Source organism: Prionailurus viverrinus, chromosome A2 (genome assembly GCF_022837055.1).
Source record: "Prionailurus viverrinus isolate Anna chromosome A2, UM_Priviv_1.0, whole genome shotgun sequence".
Lineage (NCBI taxonomy): Eukaryota > Metazoa > Chordata > Mammalia > Carnivora > Felidae > Prionailurus > Prionailurus viverrinus.
The window spans coordinates 76,656,641-76,673,041 of NC_062562.1; the positions used below are offsets into that span (position 1 = coordinate 76,656,641).

Here is a 16,401-nt window from a genome sequence, read left to right on the forward strand (position 1 = left end):
GGAAATAAGGTCACACAATAATAAATGACAAATTGTCCTCCAAGAAGGGACATTTTGTATAGTCAGACATGCAATCGTAACGATGCGACAGGTACTATTACAGCTAAACACACAGGGACTCAGGAAAGACTTCACGGAGGAAGTAACAACTGAGCAAGTCTGAGAGATGAACAAGTTTACCAGATGGAAAAAAAAAATGGAGGAATATTCTAGGTAAGAGGAGCCTCCCGTGCAAAGGCTTAGAATGAAAGCAATTCTTCTCACTGGAGGATGGAGACAGAAGTTAGAGCAGATCGTGAAGGAGCCTGCCAGGAGTTCTGGAATTTATTTTATAGGCAACAGAGAACCAGGCCAAACTTTGAAATAAGGGTATCATGAAAGCACATTCTTCTTCTTCTTCTTCTTCTTCTTCTTCTTCTTCCTCTTCTTCTTCTTCTTCTTCTTCTTCTTCTTCTTCTTCCTCTTCTTCTTCTTCTTCTTCTTCTTCTTGAAAGGTCATTCTGAAGGAAATTTGGACAATTCATTGAGAGGTGAGAGGTAGTGGGTAAAGATCAGGGCCAGAAGAGGGATGAAACTAAGCAAAGACCCCATAGTCAGCGATGAGAACACGGGTTCAGGAACTGTGGTTTCAGGAACAGGAGGTTCTGGGTGCCTGGAGCATATCAGGCGGTGGGAGGAGGAGAGGGTGGTATTAGCAGAAGGAAAAGAAGGCTGCTCCCCTGTGTGTGTGGGTGGGTTGAAGTGGCAAGTTCAAACTCAAGTTAGAGTAGAGCAGAGGAGTAGTCAGGGCCTGGAACACCGCCCTTGCGCCTTTTTTATTCCTGAATCCCTTCCCTAGTCCTGGGGCCCAGGAGAGGAGCGGCTTCACAAATGTTTTGCTGAGTGACACTAGAGAAGGAAAAAAACTCCATTCTCCAGCTAAGCCTTAGTGAGAGTTCGAGAACGCAGTACATGGTCAACCGGTCAAGCCGTGTGATGCCTGGAGGTTGGGAGGGAAGCTCTCAGAGGTCAGGCTGCAGACCTGAGATGACTGATGACCTTGAGTGCCAGGCTAAGAAATTCTGGACCCCATCTAGGGTATAGTGGAGAAGGGCCTCCCGAACATACTACACATTTAGAAAACCCTCTTTTTTTCTTTTTTCTTCATTTCTTCCTTCCTTCCTTCCTTCTTTCTTTTTTTTTTTTTTTTCCTTGTAAATGGTTCTCCATAAAGCTTCCAAATCTGAAACTAAGCAAATGTGAACTAATCCTATTGCCTGGAACCAGAAGACCCAATTCCTACCGCGAATAGACAGCACCTACCTTACACTGAACGCTCGCTCCCCTTTCTGGGAGCTGTTTGGAAAGAACGGTTGCAAAAAAATAAATAACTAGAAGTAAACAAATAAAAATACCCCCCCCCCCCCCCAATTCACCAATCTCACCCATCCAGCTGGTGAGTTTCGAAGAATTTCTCACAAGGAGAAAATGGAAAGGCCATAGACCTCAGACAGAAACCCACACCCATGAGAGCGGCATTTAAAGACTGTCCGTTTTCTGGAACGTCTCCTGTAGCCAAATCCCTGCCGCCCCTCCGTGCCCCCCCTCCCCCGACCCCGACAACCACCGCCACACACGCTTGGCGGGGTGAGGGCGCGGCATCCCAGGTGAGGGGGCCGCCGGGTCCCCGAGGCGCCGGCGGCCTGAGCCCATTCGTCGCCGCCGCAGCCGCAGGGGAGGGAGGGGCCGGGCCAGCCGGGGAAGGGCGGGGGACGCCGGGGAGGCGAGCGCGGCGGGGGTAGGACGCTAAAGCGAGCGACCGGGAGGCAGAGCGCGGCGCGGGGCGGGCGCGCAGGGGCGGGAGCGGCGGGGGCGCGCGCCGACGCGGGGCCAGCCCTGCTTCGCCCGGGTCGCGGGCGGACGCGCGCCGGAGTCGGAGCCTCAGACGCGCGGCGCAGGGGACACCGCGGGGCCGCCGGAGGCCACAGCTCCGTCGGGAACGGACAACGTCCGCGCTCCGGGGAGCCGGGCGGCCGCGCCGGGGCTGAGCGGTGGGCGCGGCGGAAGAACGTGAGTAGCTCCGTGCGCGTCCGGCGGTGACACTCGGTCCTGCTCCGGGGCGACGGCTGGAGCGGAGGAGGGCACCGGGGGGCTGCTGTGTTGTCACTCGGACGCCGGCCCGGGGTTCAGCAGAGCGCCCTCCCGGCTGGCAGCGCCGCGCCGCTCTCTGCGGCGGGGCGAACCTGGTGGCCAACTCCCTTCCAACCCTCAGGCCTCGGACGCGCCCGCGGGTGCCGAGCGGGGTGGAGGGGGACGGGCGCCCGGGCGGGGACTCGCCGAAATGCGGCAGCCCTGGCTGGCTCGGGCGGGCCCTTCACCTCCTCCAGTCTGTGGACAACTTCTGCATCCGCGCCCCGCGCTTTCCGGGAAGCCCTGCCTGGGGTCCCTGGGTGGCCAGTTGGGCCTGGGGAGCCTGCTGGGGCCCGGCACGGCGGCTTCCCCGCCATGCACGCGGGGGGCGTAGGGTGTCACGCCACGGTGCCGGCGGGGCGTGGAGCGCAGGTGCCGGGCCGGCGCGCACCGGCGGGTGCGCGTCCGGGTCCCCGCGGACACATCTGGGCGTGGGCTTTGTTCGGATGTGCTCACACCTGCGCCGATCGCCGGGCTCCAGGCCGAGCCGACCTCCACTCTCGCCGCCCCAGGGGAGAACTCGGGGAATCTGGGGGAAAGGGAGAGACCGCAAAGGCAGCAGGGTGGGGGCTTTCCAGGGGTTTGTTGGCCCTACAGGTGCGAGTCCTCGGGGTCCCGGCGCTCCGCCCAGCCTCCGGGGGCTGGGACTGTTGGGGCTGGCCCACCGGGGTTTGGGGCTGGCCCAGAAGAGCCCCTTCCCTGCCCGGGCTCCCGGTAGTGGGCTCTGGCAGCCGTTTGGCCCGGGATGCTGTGTTGAGCCGGGAGTGACTGCCGGCTCTGGAGCATCCATCTCGCCGCCAGCGCCATCTGCGCCGTGCGCCGCCCCCGGCCCCCTCCTGGCCGCGCGAGTGGGCGCCGCCGAGTGCTGGTCCCCGGCTGCTCGCCGGCTCGGCGGTTCCCGGCCCGCAACTCCCCGCGCCCAGAGGGGACCAGGGGTGCCGCGGTCGAGTGAGCCGGGGACTCGTCATCACTCCTGGAGCGGTGTACCCTGGGCAGCAGGCGCCGCCAGAGGGGTCCTCGGGCCCCGCGGGGCCGGTGAGCCGGCCGCTGGCCTTCCCTCCGGATCCCCTCCCCTGTCGTCCGCTTCGGGCCCTCGGCCGCATCCTCGGTCCCCCGCACGCTCGGGGGGCCGCCCTTGCGCAGCTGCCGACGCCGAGGGAGGGCGCCGAGCGGGGGCGTCTCCTTCCACCCAGCCTCTCTCTTGCCCTCCGCGGAGCTGTTTGTCCTAACAGGGAAATGTTCTTTTCCTTCTCGGTCCCGCATGGTTAACGCGCAGAGATGCAGGTCTGAGAGGCTGGGCCCTTCCTCGCCCGAGGCTCTTGCAGAGAAGTGATGGAGGCGAGTGTAATGGGGCAGGAGGCTGGCGTTCTGCACCAGGAGCTCCCCCTGGGGCTGTCAGCAACGCTGCAGCTACTGAAGGCAGACCTTTGGAGGCTGGGCTGCTTTGGTTTGGGACTGCTTGAGGCTAACCATGCCCTGTTATTAAAATATTGTAATAATAGCTGAAGAGTAAAGGAGACTTTCCGGAAGTACTGAAATGGGTTTAGACCACTGGATACTTTCCACTTTAGTGGTAATGAGAGTCCACGTTGTTTTGAGAGCTTCAGATGTACCAGGCGCTGTGCATGGTACACGTATCATCTTCTTTAATTTCCACAACATATGACTACCCTTTTCTTAAAATTAGGAGACGGAGCCTTGAGAGGTCAGTTAACTTTCCCAAGGCCACATAGCTAGGAAGCAGGGGAGGGGAGTGGGGGGCAGGAGCAAGGGTGAGTTTTGCCCCTACACTTTACCATCATCCCAGACTGTGAAAATGGGGACTTTTTGGAGGCTTACCGCATTAGTTTAGGGGAAGCCTAAAACCACCTAGTGATCAGGGACATTATAAGGCCATTCAGTTCTGACTCCCACAGACCTCACAGTAGCAGGCGCTACTGTAAATCAGCAGATTGTATTGTGGAATAGCCTTTTATTGCCTCGTATTGCCCTGGAATTCCTTTACATGTTCTTTTATTCCTGTTAGCTTTTAAGTGCCCTGCTGTTTGTCTAGCCAGTTACAGTCACCGGACTGTTCTTAGTGACGAGATGCCTCTATGATTACAGAGAGGCTGAGAGGTTCCTGCAACATTGCAATTTTTCAGAAAACTTTTTTCTTTTTTTAATTTTAAGAAAAGGCAAACATTTCCATTTGGCAAACGTTTCTAGTAGGCTCCCCAGTCCCGAATCTCCTTTGTACACTCCTTTGACTGCAGATTTACTCCTCAAATTGGATGTTGAATTTGAATAGGACCCTACTATGACATCTTAGGAAAGTATCTGATATCCTGAGTATTTGACTGGTGGTGCATTTACAAAGATGCTGCATATTAACTTGTAGAAACAAGAATTTGACCTAAAGTGAGATCAGCTGTTCCTGGAATAGCCTTCAGCATGTTTGTAACTGTGAATTCATTGTGCATTCTTTAAAAAATTTTTTAATGTTTTTATTTATTTTTGAAGGAGAGAGAGAGAGAGAGGCAGAGCATGAATGGGGGAGGAGCAGAGAAAGAGGGAGACACAGAATCCGAAGCAGGATCCAGGGTCTGAGCTGTCAGCACAGAGCCCGATGTGGGGCTCGAACCCACAAACTGTGAGATCATGACCTGAGCCAAAGCCAGATGCTCAACCGACTGAGCCACCCAGGCGCCCCTCATTGTGCATTCTTAATCCTACTGACTCATGGTCTTCTTTCAGCCTGCTTTGTACTTTATTGCAGGAAAGTTGCAAAACATTTCACATCATCCAGGAATTTGAGAGCTGTAAGAGAACACTGTATCCAAATGTTTTGGTTTCTGAATGAGTACAATGGGGTGCTGAGAGGTCACCCAGCCACCTAATGCCGGGTAGTGATGAGGTCTTTGGACTGAAGACCAGTCTCCCCACATGGTATCATTTCGTTACTGCAGCAGTGACGGTAAATGAAAAGCAAACTCCTCTTTGGAAACAGTACTTCCTGTGAGGCTGATGTGACCACGACAAGGATAGCTGGGGGTATAAGTGCTTCCGAAGCAGGAGAGGGTACTGTACCTGGGCTACAGAAAACTTCCTAAAGGATCATTTCGAATAACGTTTTCATGTAGGTGTAGTTTTCCTTGTACAACTGGCTGGATAGAAACAGAAATGGCAGATAATGTATTTGCATGTACGAAGGAGCTATTTAATGGAACCCCACAGGATGCTTTTCTGATGAAGAAATACTTTAAGTCATTCATTCATTCATTCATTCATTCATAAATATTTACTGAATGGATAGTCTAGTGTCCTAGACAGTGCAGTTCCTGCCTTCAGAGATATTAATTAAGTTTCATTTTTATTTATTTTGAGAGAGAGAGAGAGGGAGGGAGAGAGAGGGCACATGCATGGGCAAGGGGCTGAGAGAGGAGAGAGAGAGAATCCCAAGCAGACTCCATGCTGCCGTAGAGTCTGAAGCAGGACTCGATCCCACAAACTGAGATGAAATCGAGAGTTAGTGCTCAACTGACTGAGCCACCCAGGTGCCCCCAGGGAGATTAGTTCCAATGATAACATTAGAAGTATGGCTGCATACTTCTGCACACAGACTCTTTTTTCACATATCATAAATGTACAGCTTGATGAACTTGCTCAAACTGAACACATGGGTGTAACGAGTGCCCAAATTAAGGAATAGAACATTGTGAACATCTGAGAAAGTCCTCTTGTGGCTCCTACCAGTCATCGCTTGCTCCCTTAAGGGTAAGCACTGAGCCTTATCTGAAGGGTAAGCTGTTTCCCTGAGATTCTCACCAGGAAATCAGAAGGTCTTTGTTCTAGTCAGCTGGGGCTGCCATAACCAAATACCATAGACTGAGTGGTGTAGGGAACAGAACTTTGCTTTCTTCAAGTTCTGGAGTTGGGAATTCTGGGATCAGGGCACCAACATGGGCAGTCTCTAGTGAGGGCTGTTTCCCTGGCTTCCAGATGACCATCTTCCTGCTGTGTGCTCACACATGCTTTCCTTGGTGGATGTGCACCGAGATCTCTGTCTTCCTCTTCTTCTAAGGCCACTGATGCTATTGGATTAGGACCACATCCTTATTACCTCAGTGAACCTTAATTACCTCCCCAGAGCCTTATCTCCAAATACGGTCACATTGGGGGTTAGGTCTTTCACATATGAATTTTGGGGCTCACAGTCTAATCCATAGCAGTCCTGATTTGCTCGCCTCCATCAGCAGCCTGCGGAGTCTCATCCCCACTTCCAAAGACCAGTTTCCAGCTGACAAGTATGGTAGCTGAAAACAAGGTGAACTAGAAATATAGAGTTTCTGTAGTCTTCTCTAGAAGTTTTATATGTTTGCATCCAAACGCTGCTTTAGGTCAGTCCTGAACTGCTGAGGTGATTGGCGAAAAGGAAGTAACTTGAAAATGATTAAAAAATTATTAAATGCTTTTTAGGTGTGTTTTCCTTCCCCCGCTGAAGGAGCCCTGAACCTTTCTGCCAGGTGAGGACAGAGGACACCTGGGGATGCTAGGGGCAAGAACAGAGTGGCTAACTTTATCCTTTGTCTGCCGAGGCAAATGAAAAGCCCCTTTAGTTTTGAAGAGTCTCTCTTACCATCAGGACTGAAGTTTCTAAGAATAGGAAAATGTGCCAAAACGAATTGACGAACGGTTCGTTTTTCTGTTTAAAATGTGAAGGAGGAGGCTACGTGAAGAAGCTACAGGAACAGCTCTACCTCCAATATCAGGTTGTCTTTAAATTGGGGAGCGGGGCGCCTGGGTGGCTCAGTCGGTTAAGGGTCCGACTTCAGCTCAGCTCATGACCTCTCAGTCTGTAAGTTTGAGCCCCGTGTCGGGCTCTGGGGTGACAGCTCAGAGCCTGGAGCTGCTTCAGATTCTGTGTCTCCCCCTCTCGGCCCCTCCCCCGCTTGTGCTTTGTCTCTCTCACTCTCAAAAATAAATACACATTAAAAAAAAAAAGATTTAAATGGGGGAGCAAATGTCATGTATTTATTGAAAATGTGATGGTTTCGCCAAGCCACTCTTTTATTGTGATAACGGCTCTAACCATTTTTAACTATGTAATTTAGTGGCATTAAGTACTTCAAGATGTTTCACAACCATCACCGCTGTCCATCTCCAGAACTTTTCTCACCTTCCCCAGCTATAACTCAATCCCCATGAAGCAATAACTACCCATTCCTCCTCCTCCCAGGCCCTGGCAAGGATCATTCTATTTTCTTGTCTGTGAATTTGACCGTTCTCAGTACCTCGTACGAGTGGGATCCTACAGTCTGTGTCCCTTTTGTGACTGGCTTATTTCACTTAGCATGATGTTTTCAAGGCTCCTCCACGTGTCAGAATTTCCTTCCATTTGAAAGCTGAATAATATTCCGTTGTATGTAATACCACGTGAAAAAAATTTCATTCGTCAATCATTTTTTTAAAAAATTCATTCGTCTGTTGGGCTGTTTCCAGTTTGGGGCTATCGTGAAGAGTGCTGCTATGAACATGGGTGCACAAATACCTTTTTGAGTCATTGCTTTCAGTTCTTTTGGATATATGCCCAGAAGTGGGATTTCTGGATCGTAAGGTCAAGGCATTGTTTCAATTTTTTGAGGAACCACCGTACTGTTTTCCACCGCAGATTTACCATTTACATTCCCACCAAGAGAGCACAGGGTTCCGGTTTCTCCACGTATTCACCAACCCTTATTTTCTGTTTCTTTAAAATTTTTTTTAATATTTATTTATTTTTGAGAGAGAGACAGAGACACACAGAGCATGAGCGGGAAGGGGCAGAGAGAGGGAGACACAGAATCTGAAGCAGGCTCCAGGCTCTGAGCTGTCAGCACAGAGCCCGACGTGGGGCTCGAACTTATGGACCACGAGATCATGACCTGCGCTGAAGTCCGACACTTAACCAACGGAGCCACCCAGGCGCCCCGATTTTCTGTTTTCTTGACAATAGCCATCCTAATGGGTGGAGAGAACTATAGCTGTTACTCTTTAAAGTTATAAATTAATATACTAATTAATTTACTAATATACTATTAATATACCAATTAATATACTAATATACTATGTGTCATGAACAAGGGTTTCATGACATTTTCTAACTTACCGCTTTAATTTTTTTTTAATAAGGAGATGCATGGTTTTTTTAAAATGTTTTTTGAAAGAGAGAGAGATAGGGTGCAAGTAGGGGCTCGAACCCACGAACTGTGAGATCATGACCTGAGCCAAAGTCAGATGCCTAACCGACTGAGCCACCCAGGCGCCCCAGGAGATGTATGGTTTTTAACGAGTAAGGATTGACCCCGTACTTTGCATAGAGCATGAAATAGATGCTACGGAACACGTGTGTCATCGCCCAGGCTAAGCCAGCACTGGTGAAGGACATTCATGTTATTTTTTTTTAATGTTGAATTAGAGCATACATGTCTGTAGCACAGCTGGGTGAAGTGGCCTTGCTCTGAGGCTAGATGAAATACTAGTATGATTTTATTTTACAGAGAAAAATAACGTTCGCATTTTAACCCAGATCAGGAGCAAATCCGCCTCATATCTGCAAACAGATAGGAATATCCTATTTAGGGATGTGTTGGACTTGTGAACTGCAGGTCTGCACTGGGCATTTCTCCCTACCATTGAATCTTCAAAGATGACAGTATAAACCCTCACTACCCAATTATCATTGCTTAGCTGAGCTAATAAAAAAGATGCGGTGTCAACTTAATTGACCTATTTTACTGGCCTACAAGATTGGAATTTCAAATTAGAAAAAGGTAGTTTTGAAAAGTCTGATGGAGGGCTTCCCGCAAGTAACTGAAAAGCTAGTGAATCTAAGAAATGCTGGTGGTAAAGGGAACAAATTTACAAAGGCTAGTGCTCGTCTGCTGCACATACTGTCCAAATGGCTTATTCAGTTCAGAAACAGGAGTGATGAATGCAGCTTGTCTTGTGAGCTCTCTGATCTGCTTCCACAATGCCGTGCCTTAAAAGCACTGTTGAACTCACACGAGAGTGGAAACGGTAGTTATTATCAGACCAAAGGATCCTTTCTAAAATTCTTTTTTTAATTGACCTGTAATCAACATACAACATTTTATTAGTTTCATGTGTACAACATAGCGATTTGATGTTCGGAGACATCTGAAATCCTTATTAAGTGGTGATAGGGCTGGAAAGAATCGTTTGAACATTATCTATCTATCTATCTATCTATCTATCTATCTATCTGTTCATGTGTATATTTAAATTTTATGATGTGTGTCGTATATTGGTTCGAAACCCACTGTAACCACAAACACATATTCCCAAGGCAATCTGAGGGAATCCTGTAGGAGGTCTTCTACTGTGTAATATGCAATGAATTCGATTTATCTTTCTCAAGTGGGCTGAGAGCATTCAAAAAATTCAGTATATGTATTCAGTATGTAGTGATCTTTTCTCCAAATTTCAACTTTAAAGCAATTTCATGCCACTTTTAGATGACCTTGACATTTGAACGGCATGATTTACAAGCATACATTTTTGCCAAACACGACAAGCTCATGTTGAACGCCATTAGCAGATTCTCTCCAAGGGGAGGGGAAAGGAAAAAAAAGGACTAATCTCCCATTAATTATGCCGTAAGGTAGAAGCGGACTGTCGAAAAAGAGTTTCATCCTAGAGTTTTCTTGGGCCCTGAGGAAGGATGGCTTGCAAGCAAAAGCTGCTGCCTTCCAAAGCCTGTGCGGCCTTTTAGTCCCTCACCTCAATAGAGAGCTGAAGGGACAAAAGTGAACAAAAGAGGCCTGTTTTGCCTGCCCCACTTGCTGGGCTGTTGTCTTGGCCCTTTTCAGTGAAGGAAGAGGAGGGGGAGCCGGGTCAAAGTTGAAGAACAGTGAAAAGGAATTCAAGCTTCATGTCGAAATTTGAATTATAGCTTCAGTTTGAGTGCCGAGTAGATGAGTGTGAATTGAAATTTCTGAATCTGTGCAAGCTTAAGTGACAGATGGTGTTGGAACAAGGTCCGTAGGGGCTGGATGGCGTATCCACAAAAGTGGCATGCCCGAGCGAGGCACTCGGTAAACATCTAGTTAACCGACGAAAGTTTGAAAACTGTAGGAAGTGCAGTTCGGTGCCGTTCGCTGCATTAAGACATTGGCCTGTGTGAATCCGGGGAGGCCCCTGCGTCTGGCGTGCACTCGGATGCACTTGTCCCCCCTAATTGCATTGCAAATAGTCCTCTTTCCCCTGGAGTATCTACTGGAATAAATACAGAAATGCCCAGTCAGCTCCCCATGTAAAATCTCATTACAGGGTTTTGGTATTGACCACAGATTGTTTTGATACATGACAAGGTAGATAAGTCTGCCCTACATATTGGCGAAGCCGTGTTTTTTCCCATGTGAGTATATCTGGGAAGCATGATTTCACCTTTCTGCTTCCGGTGGGGGTCCATCACGGTTCCACTTGCTACTGAAGTTTTTAATACGGCACATGCTACCCCATTCAGTTCGCTAGGCCAGCATCTGATTTAAAGCATTTCTGAAAGAGAATTTGGCTGTGGGTATAGCCAGAATAATAAGACAGCTCCTGGCGAGGTCGAGCTTACTGAAATGTAAGCGAAATCAAAAATAATTTGGGATACTTTGAAATGCTTCCTGGCATTCCATGAAACCATAATTGGAAAAATTTTGCTTTGGTATCTTTGACCATTCAGATAACTTGATGACATAGTTTTTTCTCCCGATGTTGGTAGCATGATGGGGAAAAGCCACTTTTTATGTCATTCAATACATTCAAATATTTCTGTTTTTAGAGAAAGAACATTGACATGGCAACAACGTAAAAAATTAGTAGATATTCAGAGATAATTAAAACTGTAATTTAAACAAAAGCAAGTTCACTTCAGAATTGACTGTCTTAATTTATAGCATGTGTTGTAGTTTACATAAATTGTGATACATCATATGTCTCACAAATTGTAATAGCTGGAATACTTTATTTTTTAAATGTTTATTTATTTTGAGAGAGAGAGAGAAAGAGAGAGTGAGCAGGGGAGGGGCAGAGAGAGAGGGAGCCAAGCAGGCTTCACGGCCATCAGTGCAGAGCCCAATGCAGGGCTCGAACTTAAGAACCATGAGACCATGACCTGACCCAAAACCAAGAGCTCGACGCTTAACCGACTGAGCCACCCAGGCACCCCGGTATGGGGTTTTTAAAACTCCATGGCTATTTGTTTCTAGTAACAGTTACCCTGACGCCAATTTAGAGTGGAAGGTAAAATATATCAAGGGTTGATTGCTGTCCTAGGACCATAAAGGGACCCATTAAGCAGCAGGGAGTTGGTGAGTTCATGGTCGGTTTCGATTGCTGGGACTGGGGCTGGAGGAGCAGAGATCAGCGAGGGTGAGAGGGATTCAGAGGGCGGGAAGGCTCAGGTGGGTAATGAGACATCCTGGAGAAGTGTCCTACAGCACAAGGTCCAAGAGAGATTATAAATAATGAGGAGAGAGGAAAGAGCCCCCCTGTAAAGGTAGTAACTTAAAATCTGAAAGAAAGAGAAAGGGATGAGGATAAAAATGTTTGCGGTGACGTCTTGACAAATGGAGAATAGTCTCCATTTCATAGCATCCAATATCCAAGAGATATTTTCTTGTGGTACTTCAGGTCATTGAAATCATTTGACATCATGAAATAGAAATAGCTTATAAATCACCCTGCAAAAATGAAATATGATAATACCCATGCACTGAAAAGAAATGCATTGAGAAGACCTTACTAAGAGTCAAAGCTAGTATTTTTTCAGAATAACAGGAAAATTCTTAGATCATCTCACCTCTCCAGCTATTTTGTGCTTTTATATACAGAGGGCCCCAGCTTGAGAAAATTAGAGATATAAAAATGTGAACTTGCCAAACACATTTGGGATGATATTCATGTTAAACAGGATTCTTTGCTTTGCACAAGGTTTATATGAACTTGTAACTCAGCAAAGTTCATTTCAGGAGCAGCTTTTCGGGGATCTCAGAGTAGACAGATTATTCTATCTCCTCAAAGAGCGTAGTGTAATTGACACCAAGTGAAACCCAATCAAATGTGTCTAAATACAAATCCGGAAAGAGGGGGACAGGTGGTAAATGAAGAAAAGTACCTTGCTTGTATGAAAATACTTGATATTTGTGGCAGATAACATTGAGAGACCAAGTCTCTTTTGGTAAAAGGAATCAGAAAACAAAATACTCATCCAGGCAAGAAAGGCATTTTTGGCCTTGCTCATAATAGAATTCTGTCAGCTTTCCCCAGGTTCGAGACTGTGGAAATCCAGACCCCTTCTGTTCCATGAGGAGCCTGAGCTGTGTTTCCTGTTGTGCATGGTGGTGTGTCTGGAAGGGTCCCGACATTTGATGAATGAGTGAATGCAAGAATGAATGACAGAGTACACGAATATTGCAAAATGTCAAGAGGATTTTTTTTTGTCAGAGGGAATTGGGGAGTTTTGTCCTCGGACCTGGTTCGAAGATACAGACGCTGTCTAGACCACGGGAAATCAAACGTTCATAATTTCAGGCCTGGATTTTGTATGATTGTAATTTGCTTCCTGGTTCTAAATTAGGCAGTCGAGCAGGCAGGTGAAATCATTCAATCCAGAAGGGTACCATTTTTTAAACTGCCGCTGTGGAGCCCTAAGTGACATCTTTGTGACCCCGAAGAGTTGCTCTGTAATTTTCTACCTTTGCTCACGGCAGATGATTCTGGATTTGCACAGGCCTTTCCTTTCCCTTCAGAGTCTGAGGCTGGTGCTTGTCACCTCCCCCTGGAGGTCTCTGGGTGGCTGCACACTGATTGAATGAAGCACTTTCTAAGATTGCTTTCCACCACCTGAATGTGAAGAAATCAGAAGCGGGGCACACAGGACAGAGATGAAAAGTGGTAAGGCCGGGGTGTGAACCAGACCAGAGAAGCACGCAGGCTGCGGCTTTGGAAGCCAACCTTCTCTCCTTTTGGGTTGGCCGCAGGCTGCTCCTACCTGCCGAGTTCTCTATCTTCCTGCATGTGCACTGACTTACAGCATGGTCTCCCCCAACCAGTTAGTGGATTGTACAGGGACTGGGTTCAAGGCAATGGGACCATGTTTGAGAGACACGTAGGGAAAAATTGTATAGGTGTGAAATTCGTAATTAATTCAAGTTTGAGAAGTACCAGGCTACTCTGCAAAGACTAAGGAACCTCAGTGTCCTGTACGGCTTTGGAAACGAGGCTCGAGGACGTTTCCTTCTTCAGCTAGAAACTGACGATGAAACATAGACTTTGTCATCGTCCAACCCTACCGCACAAGAGGGTGTAACTATGGCGAATCAAGATAAAAACGAAAGTACTGACAGAAGGTTGGCATCAGTCCGTGTTCTCTTTAGGTAGAACGCACCTGTCTCGTGTTCACCAGAGTATTCTGACAAGATCGCTTCAGAGATCTGTGTATCTCTGACATCCTTAGCAATAACTCTGTCTGCTGGATTTTGAACAGACGTAAGGGTCTCACACTGCGATCTGAGAGATTGATACCCTTTCTAATGCACGGTGGGACTGTTTTCAAAAACCACAAACTACATTCTTAACCGTCAACAAATCATAATAACATATATGCGAAAATCAGACTGCGGCAATGCGATAAAAAAAAGGGTGTAAGTTCAGTGAGTACTTCTTTCCAGTTGTATTCAGTAGTCTTTTGAAATCTGATTGTGTTTTATTTCAAGCCATAGCCTCTTCATAATTTTCAAGAGGACGATCAGTAATCTTTTGTGTCAGCCATGACTAACTAGCAACCCCACAAGTCAATAAAGCATGAAACCATTTTAATATATTAAATTCATCCAGCTCACAGACAGCATATGCTTAGGGGTTCGATACAGAGAAACACACACCATGATGCTTGCGAGCAGGCTTGGATATATACCATTGTTTGTATTTATTCTGTTCCCTTGTGCCCCAGAGGAGAGGTAGGTGCTTAAAGATAGCAGCCACACAGGCGCTATGGAAAACAGTATGGAAGTTCCTCAAAAAATTAAGAATAAAACTGCCATTTGATCCAGCAACCTCCTCTTTTCAGTCACACAGGTGCCATTTAGGGCTCCACCTTGCCAGTTTTAAAAAATGGCACTTTTCTGGATTGAATGATTTCACCTGCCTGCTCGAGTCCCTAATTTAAAACCAGGAAGTGGGGCATCTGGGTGGCTCAGTCCGTTAGGTTAAGCGTCTGACTCTTTTTTTTTTTTTTTTTTTTTTTTTTTTTAAGCGTCTGACTCTTGATTTCGGCTCAGGTCATGATGTCAGGGTCGTTGACATTGAGCCCCGCATCCAGCTCTATGCTGAGTGTGGAGCCGGCTTAAGATTCTCTCTCCCTCTCTCTCTGCCCCTCCCCCACTCTCTCATTTTCTCTCTCTCTCTCTCTCTCTCTCTCTGCACTTCCATGTCCACTGCAGCGTTATTCACAGTAGCCAAGATGGGGACAACCCAAGTGTCCATCAACAGATGAGCGGATAAAGAAGGTGTGGTATATTTATACAATGGAGTATTATTCAGCCATGAGAAAGAAGGAAATTTGTGACAACATGGAAGAACCCAGAGGGCATTATGCCAAGTGAAATAGGCCAGACAGAGAAAGACAAATACTTCATGGCATCACTTACATGTGAAATTTAAAATAAAGTCAGACTCCTAGAAAAAGAGAGTCGAAGGTGGTTGCCCAGAGCTGGGGGCTTGGGGGAGGTAGGAAGAGGTTGGTAAAAGGGTGCAAATTTTCAGCAATAAGGTAAATAATGTCTGAGAATTCGATGCATAACGTTGGTGACTATTGTTGATAACACTGTTTTGTATAATTAAAATTTGTTAAGACAGTAGAACTTAAATGTTCTCAACAGCAACAACAACAACAACAACAAAAAGTGAGGCGACGGATGTGTAAAGTAGATGGGATTCTTCCACAGTGTATATGTGTACCAGATATGTGTACTTAAATATCTTACACTTTCGTTTGTCAATTACACCTCAATAAGGCTAAAAAAAATAACAGTTACCTTTGACCTGAGTATAGACACAGAGCTTTAGAAATGGGGATATGTCATGGATTGAATTGTGTCACCAAATTCAGATGTTGAAGTCCTAACACAGGACCTAAGAGTTTGACCTTATATAGAGATAGGCTCTTTACAGCTAAAATGAGGTCATTGCAGTGGGCCGTAATTCAATATGCCTCGTGTCTTTATAAAAAGAGAAAAGTTGGACACAGGCACAGTGGGGGAACACCATGTGGAGATCAAGTAGAGATCTCCAAACCAAGAAACACCCAAGATGGCCAGCCAACCACCGGAAGCCGGGGGAGAGGCATGGAACAGATTCTCCCTCATGGCCCTCAGTAGGAACTAACTCTGCCGACACCTTGCCCTTGGACTTCTAGCCCCCAAACCTGTGAGACGATACAGTCCTCTTGTTTGAGCCACCCAGTGTGTGATGCTTTGTTATGGCAGCCGTAGAAAACCAATGCAATTAAAGGTCTCCCGTTTGTTTCTAAGCCTGTCCCTTACAAAAAAAGGAAGGGTGAAAATAGAGCTCCCCACCACATCTCTATGTTTGGATGTCTGTGTCTCTGTCTATATATCAATATATTTATATCTATCAATGCCTACTTTGTGTACCAGAGAAGTATGTGTGTGTAAATCGGTTACTTAGAAAGTCTCTGTACCTTGAATTAAAGCACAGAAATACTGGGAGTGGGTAGGGAGAGTATTTGTTTTATTAACTGGACAGATGTAGGAAATTGGTAGTTTAAACAGTTGATTACTCTTTTTGATTGTAATCAAGTCAACTCCCAACTTTGACGCCTTTCTCATGTGTAGATTGTCATCACTTGGGCTCTTAACGAGGTGTATTTTGTTAAAGGCTCTGCTGCTCCTGGCGGATCAGAAGATGTCTTTTGACTTGGAAAATGATACGGTTGCTGATCTTTCCTGGTGCTGAGGGAAGTGAAAGCTTGGATGAGTGAAAAGCCTGACTAGTTGGTGTGGATGCGGGTTTAGTGGGACAGGGTGAAGGGGGGTTTGCAGCTATCATCAGGCAGCACCACTGTCTGTTCGAGATGCAGTGTTGCCAAGTGCTTTTAATCAACTCAAATGTTGGTTTGAATTAATTGGAAACTCTAAAACCATTTTAGTTGGTCCTTAATGACGTCTGCCCACTTAGTGT

At 47.0% G+C, this 16,401-nt stretch overlaps 1 protein-coding gene across 7 annotated transcripts in view; it reads left to right on the forward strand.

Moving 5' to 3' along the window:
• Positions 1 to 1,899: 1,899 nt before the first annotated feature.
• NRCAM (neuronal cell adhesion molecule) overlaps positions 1,900 to 16,401 on the forward strand; it is a 286,665-nt gene continuing 272,163 nt past the window's right edge. For all 7 annotated transcript variants that reach the window (XM_047849512.1, XM_047849514.1, XM_047849517.1 and 4 more), the window contains exon 1: positions 1,900 to 2,049. The gene's annotated coding sequence lies outside the window, so the exon portion shown is untranslated. The remainder of the gene's footprint in view (positions 2,050 to 16,401) is intronic.